At 33.2% G+C, this 19061-nt stretch overlaps 1 pseudogene; it reads right to left on the reverse strand.

Moving 5' to 3' along the window:
* Nucleotides 1–957: 957 nt before the first annotated feature.
* LOC143043043 (UDP-glucuronosyltransferase 2B15-like) lies at nucleotides 958–2517 on the reverse strand (annotated as a pseudogene).
* Between the last annotated feature and the right edge of the window lie 16544 nt (nucleotides 2518–19061).

Genomic DNA, 19061 nt, shown 5'->3' on the forward strand with positions numbered 1-19061 from the left:
TTTCTTACAATAACCCGTACCAAGTCAGTAATATGGCAGATGTAATCAATATGTATGTTGACGGGTTCTTTTTGTTGCACTTCAGCGTTCTTGTTATTCTTTTGTTTTCTTTTAGTTAGCGCGTTTGTCTCAGTATTGGTTTGCTACACGGATTTATGTTCTCCCAATTGATATATAACTTTTGAACACGGGTATACTACTGTTGCCTTTATTTGACATTACCATACTGAACTAAACGTTTCATTAAGCTTATTTGAGAGACTTATACTTTTGCACAGTACGATTTCCCCAACACCTCCTCACATATTTTATATGACAAAAGAGTTTGAAGATACTAGAAAAGGGGGGGGGGGCAATCAAACATCCTTTTGCAAATAAGAAGAAAATATAAAAAAGACTATATTCAATACAAAAGGATTTACATGTTAAAAAGTCTCACAATTAAACAGCTTATACTACTGTTGCCTTTATGAGACTTAAAGAAAGAGTAGGAACTCCTAAATTCACTAGCATCAAACTAGGTGTTTCTTCGATCAAACGAAGCAAATACGGTGCTGGTTTTAAGCATGGTGGTGATTAATCTCTATCTATCGATGTCATCCCCGGTGCAATAGTCAGAAGTAAATATTTCATTTTTTTTTTACCTTCATACTTAATTGTTACGTAATTGATCACATTAATTTCTAAATCTTGTCGATATGAACGTACCTGTATTAATATTAATACATCATACATTTTTAAAAGCCTTAGTGAAAATAGTCTTTGATTACATTTTCAGTATATAGTTTGTAAATATTCAATTTAAAATTAAAATTTAATTTACATAAAACGCGTAGCTTTATTGTTGTTTTTCTTTGGCATTCATTTTTCTACAACATAGTTTAATACAAAACGTCAGAAATATCTTAAAAGAATACACGACAAATACTAGTCCCACAATGTAGACCAGATACACGTCTACCATATCAGGGCATATCTAGCTGGTCTGAAATGTTCTGATCCATACTTAGTCACCAAATCTATCCAATAAGCTGCTCTTTGTGTTGGTGTTTGTGGACGACTGTGGAATATCGCAGAAGCATTTTTAATGCTGAACATGAAACTGCTGTTATGCACTACTTTATTGATGTTGTCAACTAATTCGTTCACAGAAAAATCTAAAATATCCATTGAAATTCCATAACCCTTTTCTTTTAAAACAGCGGCATTTGATATTTGATCAAGAGCAATTGGAAATGCAAAGCATCGGTACGCCATGGTAGAGAGCTTCAAAGATACTGCTCTTTCCGCAATGAGTGATGAATAGTTTCGTTTTGACTTGCCCAAGAAGATCATTCTGTGGTAACCATGCCAAAAGTAATATGTTTCCATATTCTTTTTCATAATCTCCATTACGAAAAATAAAATTAAAATGCTTCAACTTTTGAAAAGATGAAATTAATTTATTCATTATATTTTCAAGGCATGACTTAATTATGCTATCAAAGGCAACAATAACTAAGCCATCTTTAGACTTCTCAACAAATGCCTCTATCCTAGATATCAATGATTTAGCGGCTTGGCTGCTAATCCACCACATAAAATGGCATTCGAGGCGATGGGAATTGGATAATCCATTAAAATATCCCTGTTAATTATATGTAGCAAAAAGGTACTTTTCAATTCGCTGTTTGACATCAACGGTTTTTCCGGAACATATTTAGCAATTAGAATGCCAAATGAAGGCATTGTGGGTTTGATCAGATGAATAGTATACAATACGATATTAATCATTCGTTCCAGGAATGTCATTTTGTCTATATATCCTGACAAGAGTGCTGGCATGTAGGCAGGATTAAATGGCGTTCGGTGGAGACTTGGATCATAGTGGGCAGAGCTTAATATGAAGGGTAATGAAAGTTTGTATCCTAAAATTTCGTAGCAAACAAAAGGATCATAGTCAACGATGGCATAGTCAAACTTTAAGATTCCAAATAGTTCATCATCTGTCAAAAACGAATGACAGTGATCATATGCATTTCCCAGTAATTGAAGTAAGGAAAAAGACTTATAACCATTCGTTTTTAATTCCGATATAAGTTGAACGTCATGAAAAATGGACGAATTATCAAGACTCATTGCTGCTACAGAATTAATCGACAATCCATTGGAAATAAACTCATCATAGATACCAGGACTAAATTTTGTATATACGCCAGATGCGCGTTTCGTCTACAAAAGACTCATCAGTGACGCTCGAATCCAAACGTAAAATGGAACGTAATTCTCTTTGTCCATTGATGTTGAAAGCACAAATGTTGCTAATTCTTTTGTTATAAAATTGAGAATGGGGAATGTGCCAAAGAGACAACAACCCGACCATCGAAAAAAAACAACAGCAGAAGGTGACCAACAGGTCTTACAGTAGAGATGTGACTTCTCAATTGGGCCACAATACATTTTAGAGTCCACATAATACAAATTTGTGAAATATCCCAGGATTACAGCAATAACGAATGTTTTCCATTCATACGTCATCATGAAGAATATAAAATCATTAATTCAGTAAATAAAAAAAACAGTTAGACGAAATACAACTGACAATTTTATTTATCTTTTGAAGTATTTAAACCATAAGCTTTCTGGTATTTTTACTGCTCTTAGAATAAAAGAATTTCATGAATCTCTCTGTATCACGACTTTCCAGTTGATCGACATTCTTTTAGAGATAAGGATGCAGGCGGAGTCTGTCACATCTAGAAGTGCGGAAATATAAACACAAGCATAAAAAACTCAAATGCCATGTTCAATTCACTTTTGTTCAAGAAAGCCTAATTTTAAGGAATAGAAAATTGTTGAAATTTATACTAAGAAATGTTTGAACTTAGAAAACGATCAATATAGTACAATTTTTATAAGAAGATGTGGAAATGAGTGCCCCTGCATGACACAACTCTTAAAGCGAGTCACAATGCACTAGTATACAAAGTTATCGATTGTAGGTCAAAGTACGGCCTTCAAAACAGAGCATTGTCTCACACTGTACGTCCAGCTATAAAGGGCACGAAAATGTAAAAAATGTTTACTTTTTACTCATATTAATAAAATTGAGAATGGAAATGGGGAATGTGTCAAAGAGACAACAACCCGACCAAATAAAAAACAACAGCAGAGGGTCACCAACAACAATATTATTATATTTGAACTTAAGTGTGTACGTTGTGTTATTACAGTATTGTCTATATTATAAAAGCATCTAAATTGTAGTGATTTAGCCGATTTTTGGAAGATTTTACTATGCTTCACCACCAAAAAATAGAGTGTCTGTTACCATGGCAACCACTCGTATTTTCCCACTCATGTTTATTTTTTTAGCAGTATTCAGTTACTGCTTCTTCTAGGCCATTTATAGATAAAATCTGAAACCCTCATAAATCGCCCTGCCTGGTTCTTACAAAGAGCTGTACTTAATATTCCATAGATATTGTGTCATAGATGAAACTGGTTAGTTCCGGGAATGTTTACCTGTTTTTTTGTTTAAATAAAATTGAGAATGGAAATGTAGCGAGAAATTCCCGCACCCGGAGGCGTCCTTCAGCTGGCCCCTAAACAAATATATACTAGTCCAGTGATAATGAACGCCATACTAATTTCCAAATTGTACACAAGAAACTAAAATTAAAGTAATACAAGACTAACAAAGGCCAGAGGCTCCTGACTTGGAACAAGCGCAAAAATGCGGCGGGGTTAAACATGTTTGTGAGATCTCAACCCTCCCCCTATACCTCTAACCAATGTAGTAAAGTAAACGCATAACAATACGCACATTAAAATTCAGTTCAAGAGAAATCCGAGTCCGATTGTCAGAAGTTGTACCCAAAGAAAATAAACAAAATGACAATAATACATAAATAACAACAGACTACTAGCAGTTAACTGACATGTCAGCTCCAGACTTCAATTAAACTGACTGAAAGATTATGATTTCATCATATGAACATCAGGCACAATCCTTCCCGTTAGGGGTTTAGTATCATACCATCATAACTTATATGAGAAGAACATAACCCGTGTCATGCCAACAACTGTTTTTAAAAAATAATGTGTTTAGTTCAGATGCAAAGACCTTATCAGTGACTCAATATTAACGCCAAAATATGCAACCTTTAATGACTTGACAACAGTATCGTAATTATATCCCTTCTTAATAAGTCTATTCAAAGGTTTTGTAAGTTTCTGAGGTGAAGACTGACACCTTTGTGCTTTATAAAGAATATTACCATAAAAAATTGGATGTGAAATACCTGAACGTATTAGAAGTCTGCATATTGAGCTATAAATGTCTTTTTAAGGAGTTGAACCATTTCGGTGGATAATTTACACTGCAGTCTCAGGTTACGGTGAACGTTGGAGCCTGCTACAACGTTTAATCCCGGAACATTTGTATGCACTATCGTAAGAATGTAACCTTTAAAATACATACGTATCCTGTTATATATAGATAAAGCAATCTCTGAATAAAAAATGAACGAGTATATATATTTATAAATCCCTGAAACCAGTTAATAAGAATACAAATTTAAAATATGTTGTGGGTTTGATGACAAAATCGCCGCTAGTGCCAATATAAACAATTTTCTAAGATCTTATTACAACAATAAATAAAGGCAATAGTAGTATAACGCTGTTCGAAATACATAAATCGATTGAAAAAAAACCGGGTTAGAAACTAAAACTGAGGGAAACACATTAAATATAAGATGAGAACTACGACACGACAAAACACATCATTAAAATGTGACACACACAGAAACGATCTATAATATAACTGACTTGGAACAGGACATTTTAATAAAAAAAATAATTGGTGGGTTGAACCTGGTACTTAATACTTGAATAATAAGGTGCGATGAGATAATTAAGATTACATGTTGATTTTCATCCTTTTAGTGTTTATATATAATCCATTGAAAATATTTGTATGTTAATCCTTTAGATATTTTCTTTTATTACTGTTTTTACACATATGCTTACGGCTGGTCTCGTTAGTTTAAATATGAATATGAATGTGACCTACCGAATTAGACTATTTACCGGATTTGTTATCACATAAGCAACACGACGGTTGCCACATGTGAAGCAGGATCTGCTTACCCTTCCAGAGCACCTTAGATCACCCCTAGTTTTCTTGGGTTCGTGTGCTATTGTTTGTCTGTTTGTCTTTTTCATTTTTGGCTTTGTCAATTTATTTTCGATTTGTGAGTTTGACTGATTAATACTTGTATAATAGTTTATTTTCATGTAAATGGTTAACTGTCCCTTTGGTATCTTTCGTCCCTCTTTTTTTAACAATATTTTTGAAAACATTTATTCTAAGACTTTACTCACACATGACAATAAGGAGACTGGCCTGTTGTTAGAAGGTAATGACTTGTCACCACTTTTGAATAAGGAAATAACATGTGCAATCTTCCATTGTTCTGAAAATATTTAATCATTTAAAGATTTGTTAAAAAGTAGAAATAATGGTTTGGAAATTTCATTTCTGACAGCAAGTTACATTCTGTTGCTAACGATATCTGGTCCAACAGCTTAATTAACATCGAGCGATGAAAGAATATCAAGTACATCTTGTTCACTAACTACAATTTGTGAAATAAACTCAAGACATCGGTCTTCAAATTCCGGCACATCTTTACAAGCGCCATCTGAATTAGAAATTAAACAAAAATATTTATTTAAAATGTCGGACTTTTCGGTTCCCTCTTACGCAAGTTTAAGGTTATGATCAGGGTCCGTCATGGGAGGTGAATCATTAGACGATGTATCACTTTTGATTAACATGTTAACTGTTTTCCAGTACTGTTTACAGTTTGTAACTTTTAGTTCATCTACATTTTCCTTAATACTGTTAAAAAAATGTTTTTGGCTTGCTTTTTTAAGTTATTTACTTTGTTCCTTTGTTGTTTAAATTTCTTTTCTGCGGATATACTATTCGAGCGAATAAAAAAAATTCGAAGCTTTCGCGGTTTTTTGTTTCACGCCGCAAATTCGAATCATACCAAACTTTATCGTCACATCTTATAGTTACTTCCCTTGTAGGTATACATTCGGAGGCAATTTTAAGAAATGTGTTCGTGAAATTAGTCGCAGCAACATGAACGTCACTTGCATCAGAAATTAAATACTCCCAATTTGTTTCAACTACTTTTTGTTTCATTATGTCATAATCACTTTTTTATAATTCCATATCAATCTGTTATAAGTTCGTCTTGTACTAAAACCACAATCAGCTGTGACATATGTTCCATCATGATCACTAATACCTCTATCAAAAGGTATTGTGACTTTTTCTAAAACTGGTATAGAATCAGTGACTAAAATAGGATCAAGTAAAGACGTGTTATCTGTTCGTGTGTCAAAATGAGTAGCTTTGTCAATTATGTTAACAAGGCCATTGATAAAAAAAATATCTCTTATATTTGACGGTAAATCTGACATACAGTTTTTATTCAGGTCACCTATGCAAATTATTCAATTATTTTCATTCAGGGCATTTTTCAACATTTGATCAAAATACTGCCAGAAATAAACTGAAGATTGCCGTTCCGATCTATAATTGATATCAATATGGATCGTAATTTAGCTTTTAGCTCAAACCACATACTCTCAAGTTGGCAATTCTCTAAATCATGTCGACGAGTTTTGCGAACATAACTTTTATAATACATAATAATGCCACCCCCATGAGAGTTTCTATCTTTTCGAACCGGTGTTTCAAAACCTGATATATATAAATCCGAATCTGTTATATTTGAGTCTAAATGGGTTTTTGTCAAGAATACGACATTGTTACTTCAATTATATCGACAATATAATTCAGTTTGTTTCTAAGGCTTCTTATTTTACCATGGAAAATTGACAATGTTTTCTCAGATATTTTTGGTGTGCGCTCATGACCCGGATTCGGTTCGATGTCACCACATTTTAGCAATAAACATAATAACTATGTTAAATGAAATCATATTAAATGTAGCAGAATATCTGTATAAATTAAAAATACATAGTTTGAGTCTTCAAACATTCGTAAATAAAGCTACAAGTAAGTCATACACTGACAACGATACAAATGTTTTTTTTTCTCAAACAACCCAGACTTATCTTTTGATAAAACAATCCTATTGTCATTCTATATGCTACTATATCATTACCCATTGTCAAATACAAGACAATACATGTAAATGACAATGAAAAAAATATGACTGCTTTGAAAACCATGATGGACATATAATTCGAATGATCATTCATGAAATTCAGGCAAATAAAAAATAAGGTAAAACAAAAGTTTATGTACAAAAGGCAAAATTGGAACATCATAAGAATGTTCGATGCAGTTGTAGTGAAATCAGAGAGATCAATTTAGTTAAGATGAATTTAGTTTCAATGTTATTTTAGGGGGGAAATAAATACATCAAATAAATCAGAAAACAAAATGTGAAGTTAAAACAGAAGTTTTTATGTGAAATGTTATAAATAGGTAAATAGAGTAATCTATCTTTAATTTCATTTAATCAATACAGGTAAGCTATAACAATGTTTGAAGAACGATCATTGATAAGGTTACAGGAATAATAATGAATCCACAGTAAATGATTAATAGAATAAGGTTGGTCGAGTAGGAATTTAGCATTTTCTGTTTTAAGATCTATATTGTATTTACTTGTGGGCAATGATTTGAAGATATAACCTTTTTTAAGATAAATGAATTGAAAGAAGAACATGTACTACATTTAGTGAAGATGACCAGAGATTGCTCTATGATTTTCTGTACGTTAATAAAGGAGTAAGTCCGATAAAGGCCTCAAATTTCAGGTTCATCGGACGGACGAGTTTGGACACTTTTAAAACACTTAAGTTTCTATTTCAGTTGATTCAAATAGTTTATGTGAAAGATTTTAACTGATTTAGTCATTAAAAACGCACCGATTTAAGCTTAAATATGAAAAATCTATCAAATTTGCAAAATAATGTCACTTTTCAGATGGTTTTTGTCAACAATGAAAGTGGCCACATCCGCGTTCATCCTTAATCTTTCTGAATGTTATTTATTTTCATCGATTACAACTCACATTTCAATAATAAGAATGAACACAAATGCATGGCAAAATCTGGCACCCCAAGCGACACTTTATATTTTGATGAATAACAGTTTTAAAACCAACTGATTTTAACTAAAAAACTGGTATTTGATATAAGTCAATGAGAGGAATACAATTCTATATAAATGATACGGAGGGTAGCAGTGTAAAGTAGTTTTTTAAACCGAAATTTGCATATAAAGGCTCAAAATCTGCAACACGGAAAACTAGGGCGAGGTGTTTGAGAAAACTGAGTACTGAAGACGACTGCTTCTGCTTTCAGGAAATAGATTATGTTGCGGTTCCTTCCGTGCAATACATTATATGGTACTGAGAGATCTAAAAATAAGAAATGTTGATGCTTGAACTTACCTTGTTACTTTTTCGTCGCTTCAAAATTGCCACCCCATGTCAAACATAGCCGACACCCCGCATGTGGCGTTCTACACGGTGTTTCAGTACTGGTGTAAAATTGAGCGTTTGAAATTCGTACAGGTAGACATGAAATAATTTTGTCGTTCAAAGTATGACGGGATGCATAAATACAGTCACGCAAAATAGATATAACAAAAACTGACTTAACAGTTAAAGTAATAATAAAAAATAAAATAATAGTGTGGTTCAAAGTATGACGGGATACATAAGTACAGAGTCACGTCAAATGTATATCACAAAAACGTGGGTTAACAGTAAAAGTAATATTAATCAATAAAATAATTTTGTCATTCAAAGTACGGGCGTTGCCACCAAGGACAAATTGTGTCAAACTATGCAGGTTTTCAGTGCACTGCAATCGCCTTCTTGTAGTTACATTCAGATTGAGATTTAATTAAAGAGGTCCTGCATCATTAAGTCATTGTGCTTCTGAAGGTTATCGAAATGATAGTTTTAAACATATACTCAAATTTAAATACGTCGGATATCTTTTTTAAAGATAGTTCTTGTTTGATTTTGTTATTTTTGCTACAATGTAAATTATAATGATTTAATAATCGACGCCCGGCGAATAATCTTCAATAATTGAAGGATCGCTAGAAACTTAAAGAAGAAGAAGACCAAAAGAGCATAGCAGACATATCATAATTGATTTCAGTAAGGCGTTTGACACTTACAACATCGATATCTCCTAACTATGGTGTCGATCTGGGACTATTATACTAATGCTTTACATTTATGATATGGGGGACAATATCAGTCCAGGAACAAGCATAACGGAGCAACCATTGAAAAAAGGGTGGGTGAGTGGGGGTGTTATGTTTTGTCTGCGTCGGAATTTTTTTCTCGCGCAAAACGTGAACATTTTTATTTTGTTTTTCGACGCTATCAATCAATTTTTCCATCTCACAATTTTTCTCTCTCACAAAAAGATCGTGTCTTGTAAATTAAGAATTGCGAATGGAAATGGGGAATATGTTAAAGAGGTAACAACCCGACCAAAAAGCAGACAACAGTCTTGAAAATCCAGCGCCCGGAAGTGATCCTCAGCTTGCCCCTAAATAAAATTGTGTACTAGTTCAGTGAAAATGGTTGTCACACTTAACTCCAAAACAAATGAACTTAATTAAAAAAGAACATACAAGCTAGACTAACAAAGGCCAGCGGCCCATAACTTGGAACAGGCACAAAAATGGGGCGGGGTTAAACCCTCCTCTATGCCTCTAGCCAATGTAGAATAAAGAAACACATAGTAATACGCACAGTAAAACTCAGTTTAAAAGAAGATCGAGTCCGATGTCAGAATAGGTAACAACAGAAACTAAGCAAAAAGAAAATGATACATAAATTAACAAAGGACTACTAGCAGTTACTGACATGCAAGGTCCAGATCTCAATTCAAATGATTAAAGGATTATGTCTTCTTCATATGAAAATCAAGAAAAATCCCTCCCGTTAGGGTTTACTATCATACCATCATAAAATATATGAGAACATAACCCGTATCTATATTCCAATCGGAAATTGTTCTTCACAAAAAATGACTGTTCATATTGCTTGAATTTGCTACATGGAATGTTGAAATGTTGTTTTGTACTTTATCTACAATAATTTTAGAATGTTTGTTGTTTTATAAATAGTCACTAAATTGTTTGGATTTTATTATTTTTGGTCTCTCCTTGACTAATTTAAATACTGTGTCTTGCGGGATATCTGGTACCAGCTCCCTGGCCACCTTGTTGAGAAAAGTGTTCAAGTGTTGAAAGTCTCCTTATACTACTTTCCTCTGCTTGTCCAATCTCCACTGATGAAACCGTCACAGCTTGACTCTGGACGCGTTCTAGTGCATGAATGTCCTTGATAAAATATTGGTCCCATACATTAGATGCGTATTTTAACATTGACCGGATAAGTCCTATATACGCTTGTTTCCTGCAATCTTTTGGACAGTGGCGGAGGTTTCGTTGCTAGAATTTGTTGCAGGATATCATTGTCTAGTTTGTAGAAATGAGATAATTTGTTGTTGTGCTCATCACGTAACACTCTCTAATATTAAATCTAATAACCCATTATGTGGCCCATTCTTCCAATGATGCAAGGTCGTTTTATAGTAGTTGTTGATCCTGTTGTGTTTTACTTCCTATATAAATTAGGTAATCATCGTCGAAAAATCTTACTTGTGATTTAACAGTTTCATGTAGGTCATTAGTGTGACACAGGTCCTGATGTATTCCTGATGCTTCACCTACAGAGTTATAATTTTCGCCTTCTACCAGGACTCACATATTTCGTTTTGCAAGGAATATATTGAGCCAATCAAGATTTAGACCATCCATACAACTACTTTTGAGTATGGATAACAACCTTTTCTTTGGGACTGTATCGATGGCTTTAGAGAAACCCAGTATCACAATATATGTCTGGTAGCCTTTGCCATTAAGTTTAAGTATGTTGTTCATAGTTGGTAAACATTGTGTTCTCAAAAGAAACCTAGACGACAGCCTCCCTGGTGTGGTGTGAGTATATGAGTCTTTTCTAGGTGTTTTAGGATATATTCTTACATATATTAAATATGTTCACGCAACTTTCAGCTAACGTAGATAAGAGAAACAGGTCTATTGTTCTCTGGTGTGTTAATATTTCTTTACTTAACCCGATGTTCAGTGGTTGTCGTCTGTTTATGTTTGTCATAAGTGATTCTCGTTTCTTGTTTTTTATATAGATTAGACCGTTGGTTTTCCCCGTTTGAATAGTTTTACACTAGTAATTTTGGGGCCCTTTATAGCTTGCTGTTCGGTGTGAGCCTAGGCTCCGTGTTGAAGGACGTACCTTGACCTATAATGGTTTACTTTTATAAATTGACTTGGATGGAGAGTTGTCTCATTGGCACTCATACCACATCTTTCTATATCTATTATATACATAAGTGATGTTTGTATTTAACCAATTAGTAGGTAGGGTGCTAGAGTTTATGGATTGCCGAAAAATGTGTCCAAGCCCAGGTGCTAGTTGTTTAGAGCAGTTTGTCAGGACCAAATGACTTTACATGGTTTTATGTTTTTTACATCTTTTTGTTGTTATTGTCAGTGATGGTAGTGACTGATCTTCTTTTTTGTCAATGCTCGGTGTTGTGTTTTTTTGTGTCTTTTTTAAAAACCGATTCAAATTTGCTAAGGAGTAAATTTGCCTCCTCTTTGTAGTCGTTAACAAGGGCTACATTCGGTTTCATTCCTGGTATACCAATGTTTTCCTGTCGTTTTGATTCAGTAACATTGCGCCATAATGTTTTTTTGTTGTTTTCTTGTAATCATTGGTAAATAGTGTGTAGGAAATAGTTGATATCTGCTCTCTTTAAAAACAAACGAAAGAAGAACAGAAAAAAAGAAAACGGCCTTAATTTTCATTTGTTTTGACTTGAAACAAAAGATACATGATATACATCTTCATAAAATATGGTGGCTAAAAAACTATACAAAAGTTTAATAATGTAAATGAATAAAATTAACACCAATTAGTCCAAAGTGCATATTTAGTATTCACAATATTTTTTACAATATTTATAATGTAAAACTTTCATATCATCATCGATGCATCTAAAATTTATATAATATTATAATACCGAGATGACTTATCACAATTTTGACTGTCAATACTTCTGACCAGGGCTTGTTTTATCAAATCCTCCCCCTTTAAACTATAAACTCTTTGTAAAAACTAAAGAATAGCAAAATAATGTCAAAACGCAACGCAGTACGACCTAGCTCTCCCATAACAGCTAAGTCTTTTTATTTACCACGAGAAGACATAAAAATGTGTCGACGAAGTATTAGTATGAAAATGATGTGAAGGTGATATTTTTTATTTTATTTGTGTTTAAAATTGTCTGAAGCTAAAAACAGTGCAGTCTACTACAATTTTGTATTGATACATCTTTAATTATATATATACATGTATATTCCCGTAAAATATAATTTCATTTTCATAAAACAATTTAGTATTCATCTTGTCCTTTTTCTCTTTTCTTCTTCTAGGCCTGGACACTGTTCAGTTTGATACTATTTCCGTATCCATGCTATAATTATTAAGATCATTTATGCATATGACTACAAACCAGAGTATTTTTGCTTAATTTTAGACTGAAGGACAATTACATCTAAAATCTGATTTTCGTTTCTATTTTTTCTAGAGTCAATAAAGGGACATATTTATTTTCGCATTGTATATATACTTGAATAAAGTTTCTTCGTGCGTAATACCGTCATTTAATGGCAGATAAAAAAAATCTTCTTAATTTGATTTATTTTATTTATAAAATACAGTTTGAAATAAAGAACGAATAAATCTTAATATATATATATATATATACATATAAAAGAAAGCAGTTTATTTATAGTTGGGTACACCAACTTATTACCAACATATACATATGCGTACTCTCGAAAATCTTTTTTTTTCACCCTATTTACATATATTTAAGACCACTATCTTTATGACTTTACTTACGGCACACAAGAAGACAGTTTTTAGATGCTCCAGGAAAATTTAGATTTCTGACGATCTCCTTCTTATGTTACAAAAGGGTTGACGCATGTTGATCAAATTCCCATGAATGGAACCACCGATCAATACCATGGCAATACCAATAACAATTAGAACAGTTATGGTGATGTGCTCACTACAGTTTCTTTCAACTAGTACACATGATACAGTAATGCATGACAATCCCATGGAAACCAAAATAAGGGAACAAACAGTTGTCGGGCACCATTCCGTTCCTGAAAACAAACTCAATCCGGCAAAAAGAGGAGCCGCCAGCAGTGGGAAGAGCCATCATTCCATATCGTAATTCAGAGTCTTCTTGGCTACACGAGTAAAAGTGCATTGCTATTGCTACTAAGATAAAAGTATCTCCAGTAATGATTAAGAATATGAACCAATAGAATTTAAAATTATTCGTTCCACAACAAAAAGTGTTGTTATCCATTCTTGATATTTTTATTTACTATTTATCGTTTTCTCCTTGTCATTACCCTTCCGAAGCACCTGAAATCCCAATAAGTTTTTGCAACGCTAGGGTTCGTGTTGCTCAGTCTTTAGTTTTCTTTGTTGTGCTTTGTGTACTGTTTATCTTTTCGTCGTTTTCGTTTTTTGACATGACATTGTCAATTTGTTTTCCACTTATGAGCTGAATATTCCTTCGATATCTTTTTATGCTCCATTATGTTTTCTGGTCTGTGCGTCCGTTCGTCCGTCCGTCCGTCCGTTCGTCTGTTCGTTCGATCGTCCGGCAAACTGAACAACACAAACACAACATAGAAATCACTAAAACCTGAGCACTACGACCCCCCCCCCAAAAAAAAAATAAAAAAATGGGAGTGACCTCAAGTGCTCCGAAAAGGGTATGCAGATCTTGTTCCACATTTGAATACGTTGATTTGTTATAACACATTTTAAAAAAAATTAAAAAAGAAAAAGAAAAAACAACACAACTAAGGCTTAAGCAACACGAAGGGAGTATCCGGTGCTCCTAAAGGAGCCTATCCTGCTCCACATGTGGCATCCGTCGTATAACTTATAAGTTTCAAATAATAGTGTCTTTGAATGTAAATCGTACTACTACGAGTGTATTGACAAAGAATTAGGAATATGTGAGCACTCAGTTAATGCCACATACAAAAACATATCATTTGACATGAATGACACTTTGGCGAATCATAAGTCCTTGATGGCTTTATTGAAAATTACATTGAACAGCAAATCGGAGGATTTCCCTTGATTGTATTGGATATATAAGCTTCACAAAATTCCGTACAAACAAAGATACATTGCAAGCTCAACTGCATGTTCGTCTAAGGAATTGTCTATTAGATTGACCAAGATTCTGTCCGCAGTGAAAGAGGGTCTTCATAAAAACTGCGAAAAAAGGGGCAGTCAAACTCATAGATCGAAAATAAACTGACAACGCCATGGATGAAAATTAAAAAAACAAACAGACAAATGATAGTACAGAAGAAACAACACAGAAAGCTAAAGACTAATCAACACAAACCCAACCAAAAACTGGGGGTGATCTCAGGTGCTCCGGAAGCTGTTTACTCGCTTTGTGCTATTAACCATATGTGGATTCTGAAAAACTCAAAAGAACTTCTGGATAATTTTCAATCGCAATATTTCTCCGAAATTAGTTCTATCCAAACTTTTGATTTTTCAACCCTATGTACCACGATTCCCCACGGAAATTTGAAAAAATATGTTACAATACGCTCCAAGTTTATTACGATGGGATACCAAACGGTATATTTTGTTCCTTACTTTCTTACCTGCGCAAAAAGGTCAAACGTGCTACACAGAAGAACACGTGATCAGTATGCTTAAGTATCTTATTTACAACATACATGTATTTGTTGAATTAAAACCCCGATGGTCTTGAAGTATAGATTCCAGGTATTGACATTGTTTATCATCTTATTAACGTATTATTTCATTTGTCTTTACAAATTTTTACTTTTGCTATTTAGTCCATTTTTTGCAATATTCATTTGACGTGGCTCGGTACTTTTACATCCCGTCATTGTGTTATTAGGCTATGGTAAGTTTTCGTAATTTTGTCATTTTCGTTTCTGCTAATGTGCTTTGTCTATATGCCTTTTTGTTCATCTTAGTTGTCATATTTGCTTGTTTTTATAGAGATAAAAATTATAAGACAATGTTGACTGCTGTACCCCTATTTTTGACATATTATATCTGTTTGTTTTGTTCACACATCGTTGTCAATATAACGAAATACAATGTGACTGTTATGTAAGTGAGAGCTTAAGCTAGCTACAAATCAGGTTTAATAAAATAGTTTTTACATGAGAAAATGTCTGTACCAAGTCAGCAATACGACGATCATAAATTCCTCTTCAGTAGTTTTTGGATAAAATCAAACAGTTGAAGTCATATGATATTTAAAATCTAACACAAAAAAATGAATATGTTATATATACTATAAAAACAAATGTACATAGACTTTTTTAAATCATCTATTTTGTTACAATTTATCTATAAAATGTTCTGCTTTTGAATTATTGTACTCTTATTTTTCGACATGCTATTGCAGAGGAATTTATGATCGTTTGATACCCAGTGTTATTCATTTGAACTCAATTGAAATAAACCCAGTCACCCAGTACTTTATGTCATATATATATATCTATTAAAATCTAATTTGAAGTATGCACATTGTGTGCAGATGTCAGTTAAAAAATATATGTATACATATGTTACATGAACAAAGGGTATACGTCATTTAAACACCGGTATACCATATATAGGTGTGTACACTATATGCTAAGTTCTAAATCGCCCATAGCCGAAAACTTGATTATTACACAGAGATTTGTCATCAACATCAAATTCTAAAAAAAATATAAAAAAAAATAAACTGGAGGCTTCTGTACAGGTGACGACCCTTGGACACTGATAGTTCATCAGCAGTGGTACACAAATTGTGGTATTAAAACATATGATATAATTTTTAAAAGATATATTTATGGAAAATCATCATTTGGTTTGATAGAAACGGTTACATTATAAACGCTGGAGTATATATATATACATGTATATCAATAACTAGGAATTGCGTGATTCCCAAAGGTAGTAAGATTATTTACGACTGTCAGCAACCTTTATGAAGCAGGTTTTAAGCGATTTGATCAACATGAGGTATAAGTCTGTTTGTCAACTACACAACAACAACAAAAAAGACCACAAAAAATCTACTGAACAATACATGATCTAGACGATTTTATGTGGTTTCCACAACTTTTGGTATTGAGCGTATCATATACATGTATGCAGTTTCAAACACACTTCTCTAAATTGGTATCAGACGCTAACAGAAGATGCTACTTATTGAAGGCAAATGTTTTGATTATTCATGGAAATGAAACATTATTTTCCTATTAGGATAGCTTCGAGAAATAATATAATATCAATAATTTCTAATCATAGTTGATAAAACACGCATGCAACACGAATGCAAAATCAAACCAACGTTTAATAAGGCAGCAACCATTTGATTTTCTGGGGGGGGGGGGGGAGGCTATGGTTTTTTTTTGAAAAAAAAGTTTGTTTCCAGTTTTTGGAGAAAAAATAATTTGTTTTGAATTCTGAAAAAAAAAAATTGTTTGTTACACCTTCAGCTGCCACTATATGTAATGCTAAAATTGAAAGAAAAAAATTGTTTTCGACTTGTCGCGAAAAAAATAGTTTGTTTTTCGCCACAGGCGAAAAAAAAAGTTTGTACAGAAAAAAAAACCATAGCCCCCCCCCCCCCCAGAAAATCAAATGGTTGCTGACTAAAGAGGTGTTTATATAACTTAATTGTCATGTAAACATTTACAAGTCTATTTGTAAAAGAGGGACGAAAGATACCAGAGCGACAGTCAAACTCATAAATCGAAAATAAACTGAAAACGCCATGACTAAAGATGAAAAAGATAAACAGACAAACAATAGTCCACATGACACAACATAGAAAACTAAAGAATAAGCAACACGAATCCCACCAAAAACTAGGGGTTATCTCAGGTGCTCCGGAAGGGTTAGCAGATTCTGCTCCACATTTGAATACCGTCGTGTCGCTATGTAAGTATACATTAAATTTTCTCTCAATAACAACGATCATTCTACAACCAATTTGCTGTCATAATTTATAGGAAGAAAAACTAATATCTCAATGTTATCATAACTAAGGACTACACAAAAATCGATACATTTTGTCTTTTTGATTTTATCGTTTATTCCTGTTTGCCGTCTTTCGAATAATGGTATATATCTTTTTAGTTTAACAGATGTTTATTTTAATAGCGAATAATTTTATCTTTGCGCACCTAATATCACCCCGGGTTCGTGTTGCCCAGTCTTTAGGTTTTTTATGTTGTATTTTGTGTACTGTTGTTTGTATGTTTATCTCTTTTCTTTTTTAGCAATGGCGTTTAAATTATTTTTTCTACTCATTAGTTTAAATGGCTCTTTTGTATCTTTCACCTCTCTATTTAAGAGGGCTCCTGCATATTATATAGAATTGCTGGCTTGCAATAGACAATACATATAATGTTCCCATCTATTAATGAGCAGTAACATTATTTGTGCGTTTCACGGTCGTCAACAAAGAAATTAAACAGGGTAACTGAATTTTAACACACACACCCTCCAACCCCCCCCACCCACCCCATCCCCCCAAAAAAAGAAACTAAAACTACTTTGAACTATTCAACACTGAATATTAGAAGAAAAGGAACGAACTTCTCTCTTAATTTTTATGAAATAATTAAATATGAATAAGTTAAATTTAGAGGTAAGGAAAATTAAAACTTATCTTAACATTTTTGTGGACTTAGTTGTCTAATTGTCAATCACACTACATCTGCCTATTTTTATTCAAAAAGATAAAAGAAAATACTAATAGTTTCAAGTTATGGTAACACTTAAGTATTACAATAAACGTTCAGCCACTTGAACAAATCTTATGTTCAATTGATCACAGTACATTTCTAATTCCACTCTGTCCTTTCATGTCTTTTTTTTTAATGCTATTCGATAATTTTGGATTTATCCCCGGATCTCTTCTTTCCACCTTCTCGACAGGAATTTCCTTTGTTTACCCAACTACCAGTTACCAAACCAGCGATTAGTTTTGAGACAATACCAATAGCAATCAAAATAATTATTGCGATATGATTATTGCATTTTCTGGAAACAAGTACACATGATATAGCAATGCACGGCACTGCTATGGAAACCCAAAGAATGGAACAAACAACTTTCAGGCAGAATCGTTTTCCCATCTGTGGAAACAAACTCATTCCAGCACAAAATACGGAGAAACTGCCTACAATTGGCAAAATTATAAATCCATTTCGTGTCGCAGAATCTTCATGGGTGCATGAATAACTTTGAATAACTTCTGTTGCTAAAATACAAATTATTCCAGTTAAAATCCAGAAAATGAAACAAGAACATTTGATACAATTCGTTCGACGTGAGCGTTCCTTTGCCACTTTCACTGAGTTATAATGTACTCCTTAAAATGCAAAACAAATCCAAGTACTAACAGCGTGGTATTTATTGAACATTGCGCTTGAACATCTTATCTATTACACTGTTTAAAAAAATTGACAAACGAATTGGGGTTGTTCCAGAATTACTTTAATATTTGATTTGGTTTGAATATATTCTACTGAAGAATATTAATTGATCCTTTAAACTTATGTCTATTCAATTAAATGTAAATACTGATTTCCAAAAATGATAACCCTCAAAATAAATGCAATCAACCAGTGTGTACAAATGTATATGTTGAAAACATAACACGACATATCAATATGACAGTAATGAGATGAAGTATAATTTCCATAGATACAACTATCCACCAAAGTTCAAATAAAGTGGATGTTAGCAACTATAGGCAACAGTGCGGCTTTCAACAATTAGAAAAACCCATACCGTAAAATCGGCTATAAA

Source organism: Mytilus galloprovincialis, chromosome 8 (assembly GCF_965363235.1).
Source record: "Mytilus galloprovincialis chromosome 8, xbMytGall1.hap1.1, whole genome shotgun sequence".
Classification (NCBI taxonomy): Eukaryota; Metazoa; Mollusca; class Bivalvia; order Mytilida; family Mytilidae; genus Mytilus; species Mytilus galloprovincialis.